Source organism: Nycticebus coucang, chromosome 18, assembly GCF_027406575.1.
Source record: "Nycticebus coucang isolate mNycCou1 chromosome 18, mNycCou1.pri, whole genome shotgun sequence".
Lineage (NCBI taxonomy): Eukaryota > Metazoa > Chordata > Mammalia > Primates > Lorisidae > Nycticebus > Nycticebus coucang.
The window spans coordinates 52,952,791-52,963,783 of record NC_069797.1 but is presented as its reverse complement, the minus strand read 5'-3'; the positions used below and the strand labels follow the sequence as shown (position 1 = coordinate 52,963,783).

Genomic DNA, 10,993 nt, shown 5'->3' with positions numbered 1-10,993 from the left:
TTATGCCTGTAGTCCCAGCAACCAGGGAGGCTGAGGCAGGAGGATCACTTGAGCCCAGGAGTTCCAGGCTACAGTGAGCTATGACTGTGCCACTGAACACCAGACTGAGCAACAGAGTGAGACCTTGTCTCTAAAACAAAATGCTTGTGAAAATCCATGAAATTGTTTACATCAATGAGCCACTACCCACAGTTCCAAAATCCTAGTCCATTATTTCTTTCTATCCCTTTCATTATGAACCTGAGAAAGACTCATTATCATTCCATACTTGATATTTTGACATAAATTTGATGGATTTACATAAATTACAGTTCTAGGAGAAATTTGACTAGAACTATCTTGATATTACCTGTGGTTCTTGCTTCTCTTGGACAGTAAACCAAAACGAAGAGCATGGTTATGAAGTCTGACCCTTTGAGCTGGTTGTCCGACCTGCCTCAGTTTCTTCCTTTATATATCTGGCGTAATAATAATGATAATAATAATCATAGTATCTGCCTTATGGGTAAGGCATATAAGACAATTAACACAGGGTCTGGCACATAGTAAGTGCTCAAAAATATTGGCGACTATATTACTTATTATTTTTAAACTGTCGATTTTGTTTTGCTGCGGAGATCTGAAAGCAGCTTAGGCATAGGTGGCACTAAAGAAAAGGGAATTTCTTGGCGGCAAATAGGAATGTTCGGAAGGTTTCGCGTTGGACTCGCTTTACCGTGAATAGACACTAGAGGGCGCTCGGCGCTCAGAAAGCCGCTGTTCCATGTCAGGGACCTCTGTCTGCCCGCGCCTGGACGGCCTGCTCGGAGACTCGCCTTTTAAGTCAGGGGATTAATCGCGGAAAAGTAGCTGCTGCCTTAATTCTAAAACTAAGGTCTCTGGAGAAAAGGGGGAGGCAGAAAAAGGCTACCAAGCAGGAATTTGGATTTGGTTCCTTCAAACTTTCACCAGTTGGTTTTCTGCTGGCCTGTGACTTGGAGGACAGGGGCAGTGTTTCATTTATCCATGGACTCCAGGGTCTAACACACAGGATGCCTGGCAGATAGTAAGTGTGTTGTCAGTATTTATGGAATGGGATCATATGAGACCTAAATAATTATAATTACTAATTGGCAAGTGGTGGCACTGAGCTTTAGGGGAGCTCCCAGAGAGATGGGGCCTGGGGAGGACTAGCCAGAATGCCTTCCTTAAAGTCAGGGGTCCTGATACTCTCTGGAGTACACAGAAAATATCTTTTTTTTTCACATATGGCTTTTGGATATTAAAAACAGCTTCATGCTCTAATTCCTTTATGTCCTTCCTATGGAATGATTTCTAGGCTTTTCACCAAGTGTGATCACTCCCTAGAGTTTAGCACCTATGGGGTAAAGCATCTCCTATGAGCTGTATTCTCTGATTTAATTGTGTCTTTATCTCATTTAATCCTCACAAGAACCTTATCAGCCTAAGGTTATTATTTGCATTATACAGATTAGGATGTGGCAAGGTTTTGTAACTGGCCCAAGATCATACCATTAAGGAGAAGCAGGACTAGCATTTGAACCCAGATAGTCTAGCTTCAAAAGGTACTTTTTAAAAATTTCATTTAAGTAGGCCGGGCACAGTGGCTTATGCCTGTAATCCCAGAATTCTGGGGGGCTGAGGCCAGTGGATTGCCTGAGCTCAGTGTTCAAGACCAGCCTGAGCCAGAGCAAGACCCTGCTTCTAAAAATATCTGAGCATTGTGGCAAGCGCCTGTAGTCCCAGCTACTTGGGAGGCTGAGGCAAGAGAATCACTTGAGCCCAAGGGCGACAAAGTAAGGCTCTGTCTCAAAAAAATTTTTTTTCACTTAAAAGAATAACAAATAACAGTATAGAAGCTGTCAGATACTCTTCTGTGTTCTGCATTTATTAAGTCATTTTATTGCTACACACACACAGCTGTCATCCTTTCTATTAGTACAAAATTTCTAATACAGAAAAATAAAGAGAATAATGTAACAATTTGAAATGAAAAAGGTTAATATTAAATCTGATATCATCTAGCCACAACAATCTTGAATAAGAACAAAGCTGGAGCACTTATACTTTCCAATTTCAAAAGCTACAATAATCCAGATAGTGTGGTAATTGCTTAAGGACAGACACACAGATCAGTAGAATGGAATTGAGAGTCCAGAAATAAACCTGTATATCTGTGATCAAGGTGTAAAGACCATTCTGTGGGGAAATATTTTTTTAACATGCAAAAGAATAAATTTGGACCCCTATCTTTTATCATCTATAAAACTTAGCTCCAGTGCTCGCTTCGGCAGCACATATACTAAAATTGGAACGATACAAAGAAGATTAGCATGGCCCCTGCGCAAGGATGACACGCAAATTCGTGAAGCGTTCCATATTTAAAAAAAAAAAAAAAAAAAAACTTAGCTCCAAATGAGTAAAAAAACAAGTATAAGAACTAAAACTATAAAACTCCTAGAAGAAAACATGGGTATAAATTTCCATGACCTTGGATGAGGCAATAGTTTCATAGATATGACACCAAAACCACCACACACACATACACACAAAAACTGCAGAAAAATAGACTAGACTCCATCAAAAGTAAAAACTTGTGTGGCAGGACACTATCAAGAAAGTTAAAAGATAAAACACAGAATGAGAGAAAATATTTGCACATCATACATCTGGCAAGAACCTTGTGTCCATAAGATCTTTTTTTTTTTTTTTTTTTGTAGAGACAGAGTCTCACTGTACCGCCCTCGGTAGAGTGCCGTGGCGTCACACAGCTCACAGCAACCTCTAACTCTTGGGCTTACACGATTCTCTTGCCTCAGCCTCCCGAGCAGCTGGGACTACAGGTGCCCGCCACAACACCTGGCTATTTTTCTGTTGCAGTTTGGCCAGGGCTGGGTCCGAACCCACCACCCTCGGTATATGGGGCTGGCACCCTACTCACTGAGCCACAGGCGCCGCCCGTCCATAAGATCTTTTACAATTCAATAATAAGAAGACAGCACAGTTTAAAATGGAATAAATGTTTGGACTAGACATTGCTGCAAATAAGATATACAAAAGGCCAATAAGTATGTGAAAAGGTGTTCAGCATCATTAGTTGTTAGGGAAACACAAATCTGAACCACAACGAGACATCACTTCACACCCACTAGCATGGCTATAATCAGAAAGACAGCAAGAAATATTAGCAGGGATGTGGAGAAATTGGAACCCTCACATATTGCTAATGGGAATACAAAAAGGTGCAGCCACTGTGGGAAACAGTTTGGCCCGGTCCTGAAAGAGTTCAATATAAAGGTACTGTAAACCCCACCAATCCCACTTCTAGGTATATACCCAAGAGAATTGAAAGCATTGTTTTTATGTAAAAACTTATCCATGAATGTTCATAGCAGCATTATTTATTACAGCCAAAAAGCAGGAACAATCCAAATGATCTATAATAATGAGTGGATAAACAAAATGTAGTTTATCCATGTAATGGAATATTATTTTATCATAAAAAGAATGAAGTACTGATACATGCTAATGATGAACCTTGAAAACATTATACTATGTGATAGAAGCTAGTCATTAAAGGCCATATATACATATTAAATGTCCAGATAGGCAGATTCATTGAAATTTGTGGTTGTCAGGGCTGAAGGGAAATGGGGAGTGATTGCTAACCATTACAAGTTTCTTTTTGGATGATGAAAACATTCTGGAATTAAGGAGAGGGTGATTGGTGGGAGGAGGAGGGGGCAATTGGTGGGATCTCACCTAATGTACACAATGTGAGGGTGTTCAGCACATCCCCTGGGTGAAGGGCTCTACAACAACTTGCACTTTACCTTGGAGGAGAGAACAATGAATGTAACCTAGAAATTTGTACCCTCATATTAATTTGAAATAAAAATATATATAAAAAGGAAAAAAGAAACATTCTGGAATTAGGTGGTGGTGATAGTTGAACAACGTTGTTAGTATACTAAAAACCACTAAATCATACACTTTAAAGTGTGAATTTTATTGTATGTGAATTATAACTCAGTTTACAAAGGAGAAAAAAGTTGATATTTTCTTCATCTCTAGCTCAGTGGTTCTCAAACCTTTTGGTCTCCCTTTATTTTTATTTATTTTTTTGAGACAGAGTCTCACTTTGATGCCCTCCGTAGAGTGCCGTGGCGTCATAACTCACAGCAACCTCAAACTCTTGGGCTTGAGCAATCCTCTTGCCTCAGCCTCCCGAGTAGCTGGGACTACAGGCACCTGCCACAACGCCAGGGTATTTTCAGAGATGGGGTCTCTCTCTGGCTCAGGCTGGTCTCAAACTTCTGATCTCAGGCAATCCACCTGCCTTGGCCTTCCAGAGTCCTGGGATTACAGGCATGAGCTACCACGCCCTGCGCTGGACTGGTCTCCCTTTATACTCTTAACAGTTATTGAGGGCCTCACAGAGCTTTTGTATATATGTTTTGTTTTTGTTTTCATATGCTTATGTTCAACAGCCATTGACATTTACATAGTAGAAGTTAAAACTGAGAAATTTTGAAAATACTTATTAATTCATTAAAAACAGAATTAATAAACCATATACTGTACATACAAACATAAGTAACAGTTTATGAAAAATGACTGTATTAAAAAAACAGTGAGAAGAGTGATGTTATTTTGCATCTTTGCAACTCTGTTTTATGTCTGGCTTAATAGAAAATAGGTAGATTCTCATATCTTCTTTGTATCTACAGTCAATCTGTTGAGATACATTGTTATGTTTGAAATATATGAAGAAAGTCTGAATAGCGTTATGGTGGGCGCCTGTAGTCACAGCTACTTGGGAGGCTGAGGCAAGAGAATCAGTTGAGTTTGAGGTTGCTGTGAGCTATGACACCACAGCACTCTACCAAGGGTGACATAGTGAGACTCTGTCTCAAAAAAAAAAAAAAAATCTATGAAGAAAGTCTGACCTCACACAGATATGTAGTTAGAAAGGGAGAAGTACTTTAATAGCCTTTTCAAGTACTTGTGGATATTTTTCTCAAATAATGCACCAAACTTGACAAATGGTCGTTTCTTTTTTTTTTTTTTTTTTTTTATTTTTGGCCAGGGCTGGGCTTGAACCCACCACCTCCGGCATATGGGACTGGCGCCCTACCCGTTGAGCCACAGGCGCCACCCACAAATGGTCGTTTCTTAAAGGTTAATTGCAGTGTGGAACCTGAAACCCTGTCAATGAACTTTTCATTGTCTATTTCATTAAAATTCACTGGTTTGCCCAGGTGCATTAGTTCCTACCTGTAATCCTAGCACTCTAGGAGGCCGAAGCAGGTGGATTGCTTGAGCTCACAGAGTTTGAGACCAGCCTGAGCTAGAGCAAGACCCAGTCTCTAAAAAACAACCAGGCGTTTTGTCTGGTGCCTGTAGTCCCAGCTACTTGGGAGGCTGGGGTGGAAACAATACTAAAAAGGTTAGGGAAGCCCTCTCTGAGGGGACGTTTCAGTTGAAGTTAACTGATAATAGTGAGACACTTTGTTGGTATCTTTGTAAAAATGCAGTGCTCAAGAGTACCAAGGATAGGCTGGGCACAGTGGCTGATGCCTGTAATCCTAACACTCTGGGAGGCTGAGGTAGGTGGATCACTGGAGCTCATGAGTTTCAGAGCAGCCCGAGCTAGAGCAAAACCTCGTCTCTAAAAATAACCAGGTGTTGTGGCAGGCGCCTGTAGTCCCAGCTACTTGGGAGGCTGAGGCAAGAGGATCACTTGAACTCAGGAGTTCGAGGTTGCTGTGAGCTGCAATGCCACAGCACTCTACCGAAGGTGACAAAATGAGACTCTGTCTCCAAAAAAAAAAAAAAAAGAGAGTACCAGGGTTGTGTGTAACAAAACCATCTCCCTTCTGAGCCAGCAGGTTCCACTTTATTAAGAAGGCATAAATAATAATGTACTGTGTTGGAAGGGTCAAAACCTGCATTGTGGCCGGGCTCAGTGGCTCACGCCTGTAATCCAGCACTTCCCAGCACTCTGGGAAGCTGAGGTAGGTGGATCACCTGAGCTCAGGAGACTGAGACCAGCCTGAGGAAGAGTGAGCAAGAGACTCCATCTCTACTAAAATAGAAAAACTAACCAGGCGTAGTGGCACAAGTTTATAGTCCCTGCTACTTGGGAAGCTGAGGCAAGAGTATTGCTTGAACCCAAGAATTTGAGGTTGCTGTGAGCTATGATGGCATGGCACTCTACCCAAGGGTGACAGACAAAAATACCTGCATTATGATCTCATCTGTCCATCAAATTAATCTCTTTATCTTGCAGAGCTTCAAGTCCCAAGTTCCTCGCCTGAAAATAAGAATAATACTAGCAGCCAGGCCAACCTAAAAAAAATGTCAATCTGGAGTTCAGAGGATCTAAGGATGTGATGGAAAGTTCTTTTTTTTTTTTTTAGCTGGGGCTGGGTTTGAACCCGCCACCTCCGGCATATGGGACCGGCGCCCTACTCCTTGAGCCACAGACGCCACCCGGAAAGTTCTTATATGTTGTAAACATGAGCATTATTTGTTCTGTTCAGGCTCAACTACCTTCACTCTACAGCGGGCTGGCTGTGAACCTCACCCAGAGCACAAGGTCAGATCAGCCAACTCACGCTTTCACCTTCCTCCCCACCTTTTCATAGGAAATTTAGTTTGAATCAGTTCTACTCCATTCTAAAAGAAGATTCTTGATTTGGGGAAAATAAGATAAAGAAACTCACATCAATCTTTATTTTTTAAAACATCTTGTCAATTTCTAAAGATTATTGAAATCTTTTAAAATCTTTCCTCCTAAATCAATATGTTTGAATTGCTAACAAGTCTGTCTTTGCTTTTAGCCAAGTCATAGAATAAAATGCTGAGTCCCGCACTAGGGATAGAGACACCCCCGACACACACACACACACACACACACACACAACTTCCCTATTGGGCTGATTCTCTGCTGTTGTACCTCCACCTTGTGTTCTGGCTGTCAGAGGTGCTGTGTCCAATGTTTACAAACAAGGTGCCCAGCAGGTTTCTCCTCCAAAAGTTTGATCTTGAAGTGGTTCACTTGCCCCAGCCGAGGCTCAGATTCAGTCCTAGAGTCAGTCGCCCTCCGCCCGCTCCAGGTGGTCGCGTCATAGGCGGGGTGGGATGGCAGGCCGAGAGCCTCCAAAACACGACGGTGGGCTGCGGGGTAAGGAGCGGTCCTCGAGGTGGGGGCCCTCAACACCGGCCCTCTCTGGTCAAAAGCTGAGTGAGCGAGGAGGGCGACGCGACGTAATCCTGGACGGCCCTAAGTAGGCACCAAGGTCGCGAGGTTCCAGGAGAGGAAGGTGCCATCCCAGGGGCCCTGTCTGTGACAGGAACATCGGCCTGCCCGGTGGAGAGGTGGGCCGGGCGCCGCCTTCCCTCGGGCGGCCAGCAGGGGTCAGTGTTTGGCCGCAAGTGAACAGGCCGCCGTCTAACGCTGAATCGGGTTCCTCTGCCTGGCTCTTGCCCCTTTTCAGGTGTCTGAACCTATTCCCTGACCATTAATCTTGCCTATAAAGACTCCATATCTTTCCTGGTTCCCCAACGCTGTTCTTCCCAGGTCACCACGCCGGCACCCCTCCGTATCGCTGGACCCATGGATATTACTTCCTGGCCTCATACCAGTGTCAAACTCCAAGAGGACATGGCCTGGAGTCAGAAGATCTGGGTTCAAATTCCTGCTCTGCCAGTTACCAGCTGTGTGATCTTGGGCAAGTCATCTTACTTCTCTGTGTCAAATTTCTAATCTTCAAAAATTAGCTAATAGCAACACAAATGACAGTTATACCCATGTGCCAAAGATTTATATGGCAATATACTATGTGTATTTACTATGTGTAATATACTAAGTCATTTCATGACTTAAGCTGAGAAAACTGTGCTCTGAGAGATGAACATCAGCAGGAAATAGCAGAGCTAATAAGGTGTGGGGAAATGACGACGACGGGCATCTGAACTGTTCCTTTTTTTTTTTTAATGCAGTTTTTGACTGGGGCCAAGTTTGAACCTGCCACCTCTGGTATATGGGGCCAGCACCCTACTCTTTGAGACACAGGCACCAGCTGACTGTGCCTTTTCATTATGTTACCCTACCTTGCAGAGATGCAGAGGTTTTTTTTTAAGATAAAGACTCAGTCACCAGACTGCAGTACAGAGACCCAAACATAGCTCACTGCAGCCTCCAATTCTTAGGCTCAAGCAATCCTCCTGCTTCAGATCCCTGAGTAGCTGGGACTACAGGTGCACACCATTAACCTTGGATAATTTTAAAGTTTTAATTCTTTTTATTTTTAGAGATGTGGTCTTGCTGTGTTGACCAGGCTGATCTTGAACTCCTAGCCTCAACTGATCCTCCTGCCTCAACCTCCCAAAGCACTGGGATTATCTCCTACAGATCCTAACACAGAGCCATTTCTCATACTGACCATTCAATTATCAGGCAGATGGCACTAATTACTACTTCTAATGACCATTGTCAAGTTTAATTAAAGGGTTTTATTGGCTCTCCAAAACTCTTACTGCACTCTAAAATCATGCTTCACTGTAATATAAAACTCCTGGGCCGAAGCAATCCTCCTGCCTCAGCCTCCCAAGTAGCTGGAACTACAGGCTTGTGTTCCCATGCTCAGCTCACTTTTCTATTTTTAGTAGAGATGGGGTCTCATTCTTGCTCAGGCTGTTCTTGAACTCCTGAACTCAAAGTGATTCTCACCTCAGCCGCTGGGAGTGCTAGCTAGGATTACAGGTCCTGCTGAAAATGTCAGACTCAAATCATGGTTACAGCCAGAAGAATTTCTCTGAGGAGGAAATACATGATGAAGAAAGTGTGATTTTGACATTGGTTCCAGTTAAAGACAATTCAAATAATGAACAAATGGAACCAGCTGTTTCTTCAACTTCTGATATCAAACTGAACAATCCCCAGAAACACAATGAAGTTCATCTACCTCCAACAAATAAATGATCAAAAGCCATCCAAAAAGCTAGATGTAAAAAACCTGATCTTCCCTTGCCAACCGTTTTGCTGAGACAAAATGATTAATGATGTGTGTCAAGACGCTTTGCGGAACTGGTGCCAGCAACTCAAGTTGAGTACTGACAGCAAGAAAACAGAAGTTTTTCTGAGGCTTCAGGAGCATGCCTTTCCTGAACAGAAATGGGAAATTCCTGAAACACCAAAGGAGGCCAGACTACATTCATGTTCAAGGAAACTCAAGGCAGAGACCAAGAGAACAAAACCTCAGGAAAGGTCCAAGATGAATGTGAAAACAGAAGAGCCCAACAGAGTGGAAGTGATAACGTCAGCTCAGGAATCTGCAGTGGCATCCTGGGCAACCATGGCTGCAAAACCTGGTCAGCCTAAGACTCTGAATTCACGGTCCATTCCTGCTTCTGCTGAGGCCTTTTTGACAACAGCTTCTGGCCTCAGGTGGTGTGTGATCCTTGGTGAGGCTTTCCCCGAAGACACAGAGGGTTGGGTCTGCCTACAGTTTCATGCAGGTCAGGCCTGGGTGCCTGCCACTCCCAGGAGGAGGATTTCCCTCTTCCTGTTACCAGCCTGCATTTTCCCATCTCCAGGCCTAGAAGATAATATGTTATGCCCTGACTGTGCTAAAAGAAACAAGAAGATAATGAAAAGATTAATGATAGTGAAGAGGAAGAAGCAATCTACTTCAAACACAAAGCGAGAGACCAGAATATGCCACCTCAAAGTATGAGAGAGAGATGGATATACTTTCAGAATGTGTAAGCTGATTTGAGGAAACGGAAGAAGAGATCATTGGAAGGAAACTTTGTGATCTACAAAACAGAATCGAGTAATTAGGACTCCACTGTAAAGATGGTTGACTGGGTGCTAGACCCTTTGGGGGGCTTGGAAAGCCTCTAAAAAGCCATTGCAATCAAAAAATAAAATAAAATCATGGGGATTCAATAACAGTGTTTTTATCAGTATGTTCACAAGATAAATTGAGTAAACCAGCTTAATGACTCATCTTTGTGACTTACGACATTGAGAATAAGGTGTGGGGAAATGACAAATGTGATAAAACTGACGTCTCTGAGACTTGAGAAAATGCTGTGGGCACGTGGTTCCAAATGCAACCCTCAGCCTCATCGCCGTCCTGCCTCTGCTTCCATATTATGGGTTTTGTATTGTTCATAATATTTGCTCTTGTCTAAAGTATTTTTGAGGACCTTGATACTCTGGTGCTAATCAAGCCTACTGGCCTAAAATACCAAATCCTAGACAGAGGTGTGAATATTGCCCCCAAGGGATGGCAACAACAGGAGGGCAGAGTACAGATAGACTTTATTTCAAAATTAGGCATAGACTCAGAGAGAAAAACTGGAAAATAAAAACAGCCGTCTATACCGACTCTCCCTAGAAGTCCATTTAAAGAAAGTAACAACACAGTACAATCAAAATCTTTGGGGGCCTTGGCACCCATAACTCAGTGGTTAGGGTGCTGGCTACATGCTCCAGCAGGTTCAAACCCAGCCCGGGCCTGCTAAACAACAATGGCAACGACAACAAAAAAATAGCTGGGTGTTGTGGCGGGCGCCTGTAATCCCAGCTACTCGGGAGGCTGAGGCAGGAGAATCACTTGAGTCCAAGAGTCTGAGGTTGCTGTGGGCTATGATGCCATAGCACTCTACCTAAGGGTAAACAAAGTGAGACTCTGTCTCAAAAATAAATAAATAAAATAACATAAAATAAAATATTAGTTAGTAAAGAAAATAGATTTAAAATGTAAACATTGCCTGAAATTTTACCATCATGAGATAATTACGCTATTTTGGTGACTATTCTTTTTTGCATTTTTTTATTCCTTTTTTTTTTTTTTTTAGATAGTCATACTTTGTCACCCTCGGTAGAGTGCCATGGCATCACAGCTTACAGTAACCTCAAACTCTTGGTCTCAATTGATTCTCTTGCCTCAGCCTCCCAAGTAGCTGGGACTACAGG

At 42.7% G+C, this 10,993-nt stretch overlaps 1 non-coding gene across 1 annotated transcript; it reads left to right on the top strand.

Annotated features, from left to right (window-relative positions):
- The first annotated feature begins 2,278 nt into the window (after window positions 1-2,278).
- On the top strand, window positions 2,279-2,385 carry LOC128571327 (U6 spliceosomal RNA). Its single transcript, XR_008375758.1, has one exon. It is a non-coding gene; the product is annotated as a U6 spliceosomal RNA (small nuclear RNA).
- Window positions 2,386-10,993: the final 8,608 nt, after the last annotated feature.